The 13,280-nt window shown below is 44.8% G+C and overlaps 1 long non-coding RNA gene across 1 annotated transcript in view; it reads left to right on the top strand.

The window, feature by feature from the left end:
- LOC121846112 overlaps window positions 1–8,984 on the top strand; it is a 29,068-nt gene extending 20,084 nt beyond the window's left edge. Inside the window, exon 2 of the long non-coding RNA XR_006083021.1 lies at window positions 6,291–8,984. This is a non-coding gene — a long non-coding RNA (uncharacterized LOC121846112). The remainder of the gene's footprint in view (window positions 1–6,290) is intronic.
- The last annotated feature ends 4,296 nt before the right edge of the window (window positions 8,985–13,280 follow it).

Below are 13,280 nucleotides of genomic sequence, written 5' to 3' on the forward strand. Positions count from 1 at the left end.
TAGAACATGGTCCTCCTTAGATCAGTTGGTAGAGCATGGTCCTCTGTAGACCAGTTGGTAGAACATGGCCCTCTGTAGATCAGTTGGTAGAGCATGGTCCTCTGTAGATCAGTTGGTAGAGCATGGGCCTCTGTAGATCAGTTGGTAGAGCATGGTCCTCTGTAGATCAGTTGGTAGAGCATGGTCCTCTGTAGACCAGTTGGTAGAGCATGGTCCTCTGTAGACCAGTTGGTAGAGCATGGTCCTCTGTAGACCAGTTGGTAGAGCATGGTCCTATGTAGATCAGTTGGTAGAACATGGTCCTCTGTAGATCAGTTGGTAGAGCATGGTCCTCTGTAGATCAGTTGGTAGAACATGGTCCTCTGTAGACCAGTTGGTAGAGCATGGTCCTCCTTAGATCAGTTGGTAGAGCATGGTCCTCTGTAGACCAGTTGGTAGAACATGGTCCTCTGTAGATCAGTTGGTAGAACATGGTCCTCTGTAGACCAGTTGGTAGAGCATGGTCCTCTTGGTAGAACATGGTCCTCTGTAGATCAGTTGGTAGAGCATGGTCCTCTGTAGACCAGTTGGTAGAGCATGGTCCTCTGTAGATCAGTTGGTAGAGCATGGTCCTCTGTAGATCAGTTGGTAGAACATGCTCCTCTGTAGATCAGTTGGTAGAGCATGGTCCTCTGTAGACCAGTTGGTAGAGCATGGTCCTCTGTAGATCAGTTGGTAGAACATGGTCCTCTGTAGATCAGTTGGTAGAACATGGTCCTCTGTAGATCAGTTGGTAGAACATGGTCCTCCTTAGTCAGTAGAGCATGGTCCTCTGTAGACCAGTTGGTAGAACATGGTCCTCTGTAGATCAGTTGGTAGAGCATGGTCCTCTGTAGATCAGTTGGTAGAGCATGGGCCTCTGTAGATCAGTTGGTAGAGCATGGTCCTCTGTAGATCAGTTGGTAGAGCATGGTCCTCTGTAGACCAGTTGGTAGAGCATGGTCCTCTGTAGACCAGTTGGTAGAGCATGGTCCTCTGTAGACCAGTTGGTAGAGCATGGTCCTCTGTAGATCAGTTGGTAGAACATGGTCCTCTGTAGATCAGTTGGTAGAGCATGGTCCTCTGTAGATCAGTTGGTAGAACATGGTCCTCTGTAGACCAGTTGGTAGAGCATGGTCCTCCTTAGATCAGTTGGTAGAGCATGGTCCTCTGTAGACCAGTTGGTAGAACATGGTCCTCTGTAGATCAGTTGGTAGAACATGGTCCTCTGTAGACCATTTGGTAGAGCATGGTCCTCTGTAGACCAGTTGGTAGAACATGGTCCTCTGTAGATCAGTTGGTAGAGCATGGTCCTCTGTAGACCAGTTGGTAGAGCATGGTCCTCTGTACATCAGTTGGTAGAGCATGGTCATCTGTAGATCAGTTGGTAGAACATGCTCCTCTGTAGATCAGTTGGTAGAGCATGCTCCTCTGTAGACCAGTTGGTAGAGCATGGTCCTCTGTAGATCAGTTGGTAGAACATGGTCCTCTGTAGATCAGTTGGTAGAACATGGTCCTCTGTAGATCAGTTGTTAGAACATGGTCCTCTGTAGATCAGTTGGTAGAGCATGGTCCTCTGTAGATCAGTTGGTAGAACATGGTCCTCTGTAGATCAGTTGGTAGAACATGGTCCTCTGTAGATCAGTTGGTAGAGCATGGTCCTCTGTAGATCAGTTGGTAGAACATGGTCCTCTGTAGACCAGTTGGTAGAGCATGGTCCTCTGTAGACCAGTTGGTAGAGCATGGTCCTCTGTAGACCAGTTGGTAGGGCATGGTCCTCTGTAGACCAGTTGGTAGAGCATGGTCCTCTGTAGACCAGTTGGTAGAGCATGGTCCTCTGTAGACCAGTTTGGCATGGTCCTCTGTAGATCAGTTGGTAGAACATGGTCCTCTGTAGACCAGTTGGTAGAGCATGGTCCTCTGTAGATCAGTTGGTAGAACATGGTCCTCAGTTGGTAGAACATGGTCCTCATCAGTTGGTAGAACATGGTCCTCTGTAGATCAGTTGGTAGAACATGGTCCTCTGTAGATCAGTTGGTAGAACATGGTCCTCTGTAGATCAGTTGGTAGAGCATGGTCCTCTGTAGATCAGTTGGTAGAACATGGTCCTCTGTAGATCAGTTGGTAGAACATGGTCCTCTGTAGATCAGTTGGTAGAGCATGGTCCTCTGTAGATCAGTTGGTAGAACATGGTCCTCTGTAGACCAGTTGGTAGAGCATGGTCCTCTGTAGACCAGTTGGTAGAGCATGGTCCTCTGTAGACCAGTTGGTAGAGCATGGTCCTCTGTAGACCAGTGGTGGTAGAGCATGGTCCTCTGTAGACCAGTTGGTAGAGCATGGTCCTCTGAGACCAGTTGGTAGAGCATGGTCCTCTGTAGACCAGTTGGTAGAGCATGGTCCTCTGTAGACCAGTTGGTAGAGCATGGTCCTCTGTAGACCAGTTGGTAGAGCATGGTCCTCTGTAGATCAGTTGGTAGAGCATGGTCATCTGTAGATCAGTTGGTAGAGCATGGTCATCTGTAGATCAGTTGGTAGAGCATGGTCCTCTGTAGACCAGTTGGTAGAGCATGGTCCTCTGTAGACCAGTTGGTAGAGCATGGTCCTCTGTAGATCAGTTGGTAGAACATGCTCCTCTGTAGATCAGTTGGTAGAACATGCTCCTCTGTAGATCAGTTGGTAGAGCATGGTCCTCTGTAGATCAGTTGGTAGAGCATGGTCCTCTGTAGATCAGTTGGTAGAACATGGTCCTCTGTAGATCAGTTGGTAGAACATGGTCCTCTGTAGATCAGTTGGTAGAGCATGGTCCTCTGTAGATCAGTTGGTAGAACATGGTCCTCTGTAGATCATTTGGTAGAGCATGGTCCTCTGTAGACCAGTTGGTAGAGCATGGTCCTCTGTAGACCAGTTGGTAGAGCATGGTCCTCTGTAGACCAGTTGGTAGAGCATGGTCCTCTGTAGATCAGTTGGTAGAACATGGTCCTCTGTAGACCAGTTGGTAGAACATGCCACTTGCAACACATGAATAGTGGGTTAACTTTCTGCCTCCACCCGCATGTATGTTTTTGTAACTTTAAGTCACTTTTGGATCTGATTCATTTCAGCGTCTGATTAATTTAATATATTATTTTTTCAGTCCCACTTTCAACAAATTACGACTTATAAATTCTTCATATAGCTTCATAAGCACTACATACATTTCTTTACAATTCTGTAAGCGTATTTATACAAACGGTTTGTAAAGCTTGACAACAATGTCCACTGTAGGGTGAAATCCCAGAAGTGACAAGGTGCACTATGTATGTTCATACACCATTTATGGAGTGTGACATAGGCTTATATGATTCGTTAAGCATTTATGGAGTGTGACATAGGCTTATATGATTCGTTAAGCATTTATGGAGTGTGACATAGGCTTATATGATTCGTTAAGCATTTATGTAGTGTTCAAGATTAAGTTTGTGCCTCTACACCTGCATTGCTTGCTGTTTGGGGTTTTAGGCTGGATTTCTGTACAGCACTTTGAGATATCAGCTGATGTACGAAGGGCTTTATAAATACATTTGATTTGAAGTTATAATGTAATTATCTCATCCACAAGTACAGTGAAATACTTAACTTCCAAGCTGTACACAACAGTGCAGTAATCAATATCAAAATAGTTTAAGTAATAATTATTATGGTGTGTGTGTGTGTGTGTGTGTGTGTGTATATATATATATATATACAGTGCCTTGCGAAAGTATTCGGCCCCCTTGAACTTTGCGACCTTTTGCCACATTTCAGGCTTCAAACATAAAGATATAAAACTGTATTTTTTTGTGAAGAATCAACAACAAGTGGGACACAATCATAAAGTGGAACGACATTTATTGGATTTTTCAAACTTTTTTAACAAATCAAAACTGAAAAATTGGGCGTGCAAAATTATTCAGCCCCCTTAAGTTAATACTTTGTAGCGCCACCTTTTGCTGCGATTACAGCTGTTAGTCGCTTGGGGTATGTCTCTATCAGTTTTGCACATCGAGAGACTGACATTTTTTCCCATTCCTCCTTGCAAAACAGCTCGAACTCAGTGAGGTTGGATGGAGAGCATTTGTGAACATCAGTTTTCAGTTCTTTCCACAGATTCTCGATTGGATTCAGGTCTGGACTTTGACTTGGCCATTCTAACATCTGGATATGTTTATTTTTGAACCATTCCATTGTAGATTTTGCTTTATGTTTTGGATCATTGTCTTGTTGGAAGACAAATCTCCGTCCCAGTCTCAGGTCTTTTGCAGACTCCATCAGGTTTTCTTCCAGAATGGTCCTGTATTTGGCTCCATCCATCTTCCCATCAATTTTAACCATCTTCCCTGTCCCTGCTGAAGAAAAGCAGGCCCAAACCATGATGCTGCCACCACCATGTTTGACAGTGTGTTCAGGGTGATGAGCTGTGTTGCTTTTACACCAAACATAACGTTTTGCATTGTTGCCAAAAAGTTCAATTTTGGTTTCATTTGACCAGAGCACCTTCTTCCACATGTTTGGTGTGTCTCCCAGGTAGCTTGTGGCAAACTTTAAACAACACTTTTTATGGATATCTTTAAGAAATGGCTTTCTTCTTGCCACTCTTCCATAAAGGCCAGATTTGTGCAATATACGACTGATTGTTGTCCTATGGACAGAGTCTCCCACCTCAGCTGTAGATCTCTGCAGTTCATCCAGAGTGATCATGGGCCTCTTGGCTGCATCTCTGATCAGTCTTCTCCTTGTATGAGCTGAAAGTTTAGAGGGACGGCCAGGTCTTGGTAGATTTGCAGTGGTCTGATACTCCTTCCATTTCAATATTATCGCTTGCACAGTGCTCCTTCGGATGTTTAAAGCTTGGGAAATCTTTTTGTATCCAAATCCGGCTTTAAACTTCTTCACAACAGTATCTCGGACCTGCCTGGTGTGTTCCTTGTTCTTCATGATGCTCTCTGCGCTTTTAACGGACCTCTGAGACTATCACAGTGCAGGTGCATTTATACGGAGACTTGATTACACACAGGTGGATTGTATTTATCATCATTAGTCATTTAGGTCAACATTGGATCATTCAGAGATCCTCACTGAACTTCTGGAGAGAGTTTGCTGCACTGAAAGTAAAGGGGCTGAATAATTTTGCACGCCCAATTTTTCAGTTTTTGATCTGTTAAAAAAGTTTGAAATATCCAATAAATGTTGTTCCACTTCATGATTGTGTCCCACTTGTTGTTGATTCTTCACAAAAAATACAATTTTATATCTTTATGTTTGAAGCCTGAAATGTGGCAAAAGGTCGCAAAGAAATGTGGCAAAAGGTCGCAAAGTTCAAGGGGGCCGAATACTTTTGCAAGGCACTGTGTATATATATATAATATATATATATATATATATATATATATATATATATATATATATATATATATATATATAATAAAGGAAAATGAGAAATCAGAGAGAGGAAGCTATATACAGGGTCTGTGCTGATACCAGATGTACAATGTGCAGTGATATTGGAGTAGTTTGAGGTAGATATGTACATATGACTAATAGGATATACATGTAAACAGGGCTGGATAATGACTGGTAGTAGAATGTACATGTAAACAGGGCTGGATAATGACTGGTAGTAGAATTTACATGTAAACAGGGCTGGAAAGTGACTGGTAGTAGAATATACATGTAAACAGGGCTGGAAAGTGACTGGTAGTAGAATATACATGTAAACAGGGCTGGAAAATGACTGGTAGTAGAATATACATGTAAACAGGGCTGGAAAATGACTGGTAGTAGAATATACATGTAAACAGGGCTGGAAAATGACTGGTAGTAGAATATACATGTAAACAGGGCTGGAAAATGACTGGTAGTAGAATATACATGTAAACAGGGCTGGAAAATGACTGGTAGTAGAATATACATGTAAACAGGGCTGGAAAATGACTGGTAGAAGGATCCACAGTACCAGTCTAAAGTTTGGACACCTACTTATTCAAGGGTTTTTCTTTAGTTGTACTATTTTCTACATTGTTGAATAATAGTAAGGATATCAACACGATGAAATAACACGTATGGATTCATGTAGTAAGCAAAAAAGTGTTAAACAAATCAACATATATTTTAGATTCTTCAAAGTAGCCACCCTTTGCCTTGATGACAGCTTTGCACACTTGCCATTCTCTCAACCAGTTTCATTTGGAATGCTTTTCCAACAGTCTTGAAGTTCCCACATATGCTGAGCAATTGTTTCATCTGCTGATTGGCAGGAGGAAGGAGATATTGTTTGGACACACCCCTACCCGACCAGTTGCCTGCCTCCCAGAAGGGATGGGACAACGTTGGAATGCAGCGCAGCCTAGAAACTGATTGTATGTAGCACTGCATTCATTAAGGACTTTACCGTTGCAGGTTACATGAAAGAGCATGATCATCTCGAAGCAGTAGGATCTTTGTTCCATCAGATGTTTGATCAGTTGCAACGACAGCACAATGGTACATTTATTCAACACCTGTTGAATTATTCTGGAATGATCTCAAATGAAATCAACTGTTATTGGTCACATGCACATGTTGAGCAGATGTTATTGCGGGTGTAGCAATACTAAGCCTGACCATAAAGCTTTAGAACGTATTTAGTTTCTGTTTTTAATCTACATAATTTTTGTGGTTATGACATATCTTTCTCCAGACACTGTATAATGATTTGTGCCATTGATGAGAACAACATTGTGTCCTTGTTTTTGGCGCCCCCTCTGGTGAAATACATTGTTTACACTGTTTTGACGTTGTTTACGAGGTACAGCCGCTAGGGGCATAATTACATCTCGTTCTTTACAAGGTATATTACCCAACGACTATTTCACCACTGTGCTTTTAACATGACCTGATTGGGAATGGAATGTAATTACACAATGTTTTTGCTTCCCATAGTTCTAGAAGCTTGCTAACTACTATTGTGTCATGTTCCATAGAGAGTTGTCTGGAGACTTCTGCTGTCTAATGCTTCTCTTATTTGCTTCTCCACTTAGGACGTGGCCACAACTGTTAACAATAGGCCACATCTTTGCATGTGTTTTATACTAGTTATACTAGTTATATTGGATCAATGTAAGATCACTATTTGTCACCTGTCTATGTTTTCTGTCCCCTCCTCACCTCCTCTCCTTCATTTCACTGATCTAAAACAATGAACAGGTAAAAGTGTAATGATGAGCTTCCACCATACTGTTTTTACAGGTGGTACAGACATACTTACTTCATCGTTGCAATTGTATTACAGAAATTAAGTCTATAAATGCAGCAATTTCTTATTTTGTGTGTGCAATTGAGACAAAGCCAAGTGGAGTCATTTCATGAGAACCCAGGAATGTTGAAGTGTGTCACCTCCACCACATGGTGGCGCTGTTGTCTAAGACTTCTCACAATCTGTAGCCGTGATTTTGGAGAAAAGAGCCCTGCTCTGAAACAGTGTTCTTTGACGTGTTCTCATAGATGAGCCCTCTGAAAACCCAGGTTGATAAGATATTGTGATGTTTTATCACACCTATTGACATACATCTTGTCACAGTTTACAGTGACAACATGTGGAAACATGTTCAGTTGGAGTCCTTCACTCCTTCATGTCCAAACCTCTATTGTTAACCAAAAACTTGTAACCTACTTACATTGCCCTGCAATAGATTAGCATCCTGTCCAAGGGGTGAACCTGTACAGCTGCCTCACACTACAGAAACAGGAGATGGGCTCCAGCTCCTATAAGCTGCTCCCCGGCTCCAACAAACCAAGGCTCTTTACTGACGTTGTCATAACATGATCAGACATTAGGAATGTGTTATGAGAACTACAGAAACGACTATCAACAGCTGGAGTTACATGAGCTCAGCTTGGTGGTTAGCTGATGTGGTATTTCTGAGAGGTAGTTACTGCTACTACTAGGTAGCTACTCGGTGCTCACACACCCGCTCCTATGAAACGACAATACAATCTCAAGCTTCACCACCAGGGGGCAATGTGGCACCATGGAATAGATATAACACCCACTCTGGCAGGGTAAGATATTGCCGTTGCTATAAGGCCAGCGCAACTCTGTGATCTGTGGAGTAATGGCTCTAGATTGGCATTGTATTTTTTCAAAAAGTCGCCCTGTTCCCTATGTAGTGCACTACCATGTGACCAGGGCCCATAGGCCAGTGTAGGGAATAGTGTGCCATTTAGAACAACCCTAGGTGATCATTATTATCTTGTTATTGCCCTTTGTTGAAGCCCATCTCTCTTTGAAGATCAAAGCAGTAGTCTGCCTCTGTGTGTACCGACCCACACAGATAACACACAACCTACAAGTGAACTACAATAAAGTCTACCACTCTGTACATCTGTCACGGTGTCAGCTTCATATCATTCCTGTCTATAGAGACTAATGCCATTCTGCCATAATCTGCTCCCAGATGTGTTTGTGCTGTATAGACAGCTCCTATGGTGAGAGGTATAGATGGATGTGAGTGTGGTCGCACAGATCAGTCAGGTTGGGTCTGTTGGAAGCAGGGTATTTTTCTGTGGCACAGGATCAGTCAGGTTGGGTCTGTTGGAAACAGGGTATTTTTCTGTGGCACAGGATCAGTCAGGTTGGGTCTGTTGGAAACAGGGTATTTTTCTGTGGCACAGGATCAGTCAGGTTGGGTCTGTTGGAAACAGGGTATTTTTCTGTGGCACATGATCAGTCAGGTTGGGTCTGTTGGAAGCAGGGTATTTTTCTGTGGCACAGGATCAGTCAGGTTGGGTCTGTTGGAAGCAGGATATTTTCTGTGCCCTGCTGGAACACATGGAAAATAGGGAACTCTGCATGGCTTACTGTTGGCCCGCATCCAGCTTACTGTTGGCCCGCGTATGCACTTCAGACATAACGAGAGAGAGAGAAACCGAGAGAGAGACAGACATAATGAGAGAGAGAGAAATGGACATAACGAGAGAGAGACAGACATAACGAGAGAGAGACAGACATAACGAGAGAGAGACAGACATAACGAGAGAGAAATGGACATAACGAGAGAGACATAACGAGAGAGAGAGAGAAACGGAGAGCGAGACAGACATAACGAGAGAGAGAGACATAACGAGAGAGAAAGAGACACATAACGAGAGAGAGACAGACCAAACAAGAGAGAGACAGAGACAGACATAACAAGACACAGAGAGAGACAGATATAACGAGACAGAGAGAGACAGAGAGAGACCGACATAACGATGGAGAGAGAGAGAGACAGAGAGAGAGAGACAGACAGCGTGAGACCGACATAACGAGAGACAGACAGAGCGAGACCGCCGTAACGAGAGAGAGACAGAGCGAGACCGACATAACGAGAGAGAGACAGAGAGAGAGAGACAGACAGAGCGAGACCGACATAACGAGAGAGAGACAGAGAGACAGACAGAGCGAGACCGACATAACGAGAGCAAGACCGACATAACGAGAGAGAGACAGAGAGCGAGACCGACATAACGAGAGAGAGACAGAGAGCGAGACAGACATAATGAGAGACAGACAGAGCGAGACCGACATAACGAGAGAGAGAGACAGAGAGCGAGACAGACATAACGAGAGAGAGAGAGAGAGAGAGACAGACCTAACGAGAGAGACAGAGAGAGACAGACATAACGAGAGACGGAGAGAGAGAGACCGACATAACGAGAGAGACAGAGAGAGAGAGAGAGAGAGACAGAGAGAGACAGACATAACGAGAGACAGAGAGAGACCGACATAACGAGAGAGACAGACATAACGAGAGAGAGAGAGAGACAGACATAACGAGAGAGAGAGAGAGACAGAGACAGACCTAACGAGAGAGAGAGACAGAGCGAAACAGACATAACGAGAGAGAGACAGAGCGAGACAGACATAACGAGAGAGAGACAGAGACAGACATAACGAGAGAGACAGAGACAGACATAACGAGAGAGAGAGAGAGACAGAGCGAGACAGACATAACGAGAGAGACAGAGAGAGACAGACATAACGAGAGAGAGAGACAGAGCGATACAGACATAACGAGAGAGACCGAGCGAGACAGACATAACGAGAGAGACAGAGCGAGACAGACATAACGAGAGAGACCGAGCGAGACAGACATAACGAGAGAGAGAGAGACAGAGCGAGACAGACATAACGAGAGAGAGAGAGAGACAGACATAACGAGAGAGAGAGAGAGACAGAGACAGACCTAACGAGAGAGAGACAGAGAGAGACAGACATAACGAGAGACGGAGAGAGAGAGACCGACATAACGAGAGAGACAGAGAGAGAGAGAGATCCGGAGGCTGCATTCATTGTCAGAGACAGACATAACGAGAGACAGAGAGAGACCGACATAACGAGAGAGACAGACATAACGAGAGAGAGAGACCGACATAACGAGAGAGACCGACATAACGAGAGAAAGACAGTCAGAGCGAGACAGACATAACGAGAGAGACAGAGACTGACATAACGAGAGAGAGACAGTCAGAGTGAGACAGACAGAGCGATACAGACATAACGAGAGAGACAGAGCGAGACAGACATAACGAGAGAGACCGAGCGAGACAGACATAACGAGAGAGAGACAGAGAGAGACAGACATAACGAGAGAGAGAGAGACAGAGCGAGACAGACATAACGAGAGAGAGAGAGAGACAGACATAACGAGAGAGAGACAGAGACAGACCTAACGAGAGAGAGACAGAGAGAGACAGAGAGAGACAGACATAACGAGAGACGGAGAGAGAGAGACCGACATAACGAGAGAGACAGAGAGAGAGAGAGAGAGAGAGAGACAGAGAGAGACAGACATAACGAGAGACAGAGAGAGACCGACATAACGAGAGAGACCGACATAACGAGAGAAAGACAGTCAGAGCGAGACAGACATAACGAGAGAGACAGAGACTGACATAACGAGAGAGAGACAGTCAGAGTGAGACAGACATAACGAGAGAGACAGAGCGATACAGACATAACGAGAGAGAGACAGAGCGATACAGACATAACGAGAGAGAGACAGAGAGAGACAGACATAACGAGAGAGAGAGAGACAGAGCGAGACAGACATAACGAGAGAGAGAGAGAGACAGACATAACGAGAGAGAGAGAGAGACAGAGACAGACCTAACGAGAGAGAGACAGAGAGAGACAGAGAGAGACAGACATAACGAGAGACGGAGAGAGAGAGACCGACATAACGAGAGAGACAGAGAGAGAGAGAGAGAGACAGAGAGAGACAGACATAACGAGAGACAGAGAGAGACCGACATAACGAGAGAGACCGACATTGCGAGAGAAAGACAGTCAGAGCGAGACAGACATAACGAGAGAGACAGAGCGATACAGACATAACGAGAGAGAGACAGAGAGAGACAGACATAACGAGAGACGGAGAGAGAGAGACCGACATAACGAGAGAGACAGAGAGAGAGAGAGAGAGACAGAGAGAGACAGACATAAGACAGAGAGAGACAGAGAGAGACCGACATAACGAGAGAGACCGACATAACGAGAGAAAGACAGTCAGAGCGAGACAGACATAACGAGAGAGACAGAGCGATACAGACATAACGAGAGAGAGACAGAGCGATACAGACATAACGAGAGAGAGAGACAGAGCGAAACAGACATAACGAGAGAGAGACAGAGCGAGACAGACATAACGAGAGAGAGACAGAGAGAGACAGACATAACGAGAGAGACAGAGACAGACATAACGAGAGAGAGAGAGACAGAGCGAGACAGACATAACGAGAGAGACAGAGAGAGACAGACATAACGAGAGAGAGACAGAGAGAGACAGACATAACGAGAGAGAGAGAGACAGAGCGATACAGACATAACGAGAGAGACAGACATAACGAGAGAGACCGAGCGAGACAGACATAACGAGAGAGAGACAGAGAGAGACAGACATAACGAGAGAGAGAGAGACAGAGCGAGACAGACATAACGAGAGAGAGAGAGAGACAGAGCGAGACAGACATAACGAGAGAGAGACAGAGCGATACAGACATAACGAGAGAGAGACAGACATAACGAGAGAGAGACAGACATAACGAGAGACAGAGCGAGACAGACATAATGAGAGAGAGAGAGAGACAGAGCGAGACAGACATAACGAGAGAGAGAGAGACAGAGCGAGACAGACATAAGAGAGAGAGAGAGACAGAGCGAGACAGACATAAGAGAGAGAGAGAGAGACAGAGCGAGACAGACATAACGGGAGAGAGAAAGACAGAGCGAGACAGACATAACGAGAGAGAGAGACAGAGCGAGACAGACATAACGAGAGAGAGAGAGACAGAGACAGAGCGAGACAGACATAACGAGAGAGAGAGAGAGAGAGACAGAGCGAGACAGACATAATGATAGAGAGAGAGAGAGAGAGACAGACATAACGAGAGAGACAGAGCGAGACAGACATAACGAGAGAGAGACAGAGCGAGACAGACATAACGAGAGAGAGACAGAGCGAGAGAGAGAGAGACAGACCGAGACAGACATAACGAGAGAGACAGAGCGAGACAGACATAACGAGAGAGAGAGAGACAGAGCAGACAGACATAATGAGAGAGAGAGAGAGAGACAGACATAACGAGAGAGACAGAGCGAGACAGACATAATGAGAGAGAGAGAGAGAGACAGACATAATGAGAGAGACAGAGCGAGACAGACATAACGAGAGAGAGACAGAGCGAGACAGACATAACGAGACAGACCGAGACAGACATAACGAGAGAGACAGAGCGAGACAGACATAACGAGAGAGAGAGAGACAGAGCGAGACAGACATAATGAGAGAGAGAGAGAGAGAGAGACAGACATAACGAGAGAGACAGAGTGAGACAGACATAACGAGAGAGAGAGACAGAGCGAGACAGACATAACGAGAGAGAGAGAGACAGACCGAGACAGACATAACGAGAGAGAGAGAGAGAGAGAGAGACAGAGCGAGACAGACATAACGAGAGAGAGAGAGACAGACATAACGAGAGAGCGAGACAGACATAACGAGAGAGAGAGAGACCGACCGAGACAGACATAACGAGAGAGAGAGACAGACATAACGAGAGAGCGAGACAGACATAACGAGAGAGAGAGAGACCGACCGAGACAGACATAACGAGAGAGAGAGACAGACATAACGAGAGAGAGAGAGACAGACATAACGAGAGAGAGAGAGAGAGAGACAGACATAACGAGAGAGCGAGACAGACATAACGAGAGAGAGAGAGAGAGA

Source organism: Oncorhynchus tshawytscha, unplaced genomic scaffold (assembly GCF_018296145.1).
Source record: "Oncorhynchus tshawytscha isolate Ot180627B unplaced genomic scaffold, Otsh_v2.0 Un_scaffold_12182_pilon_pilon, whole genome shotgun sequence".
Classification (NCBI taxonomy): domain Eukaryota; kingdom Metazoa; phylum Chordata; class Actinopteri; order Salmoniformes; family Salmonidae; genus Oncorhynchus; species Oncorhynchus tshawytscha.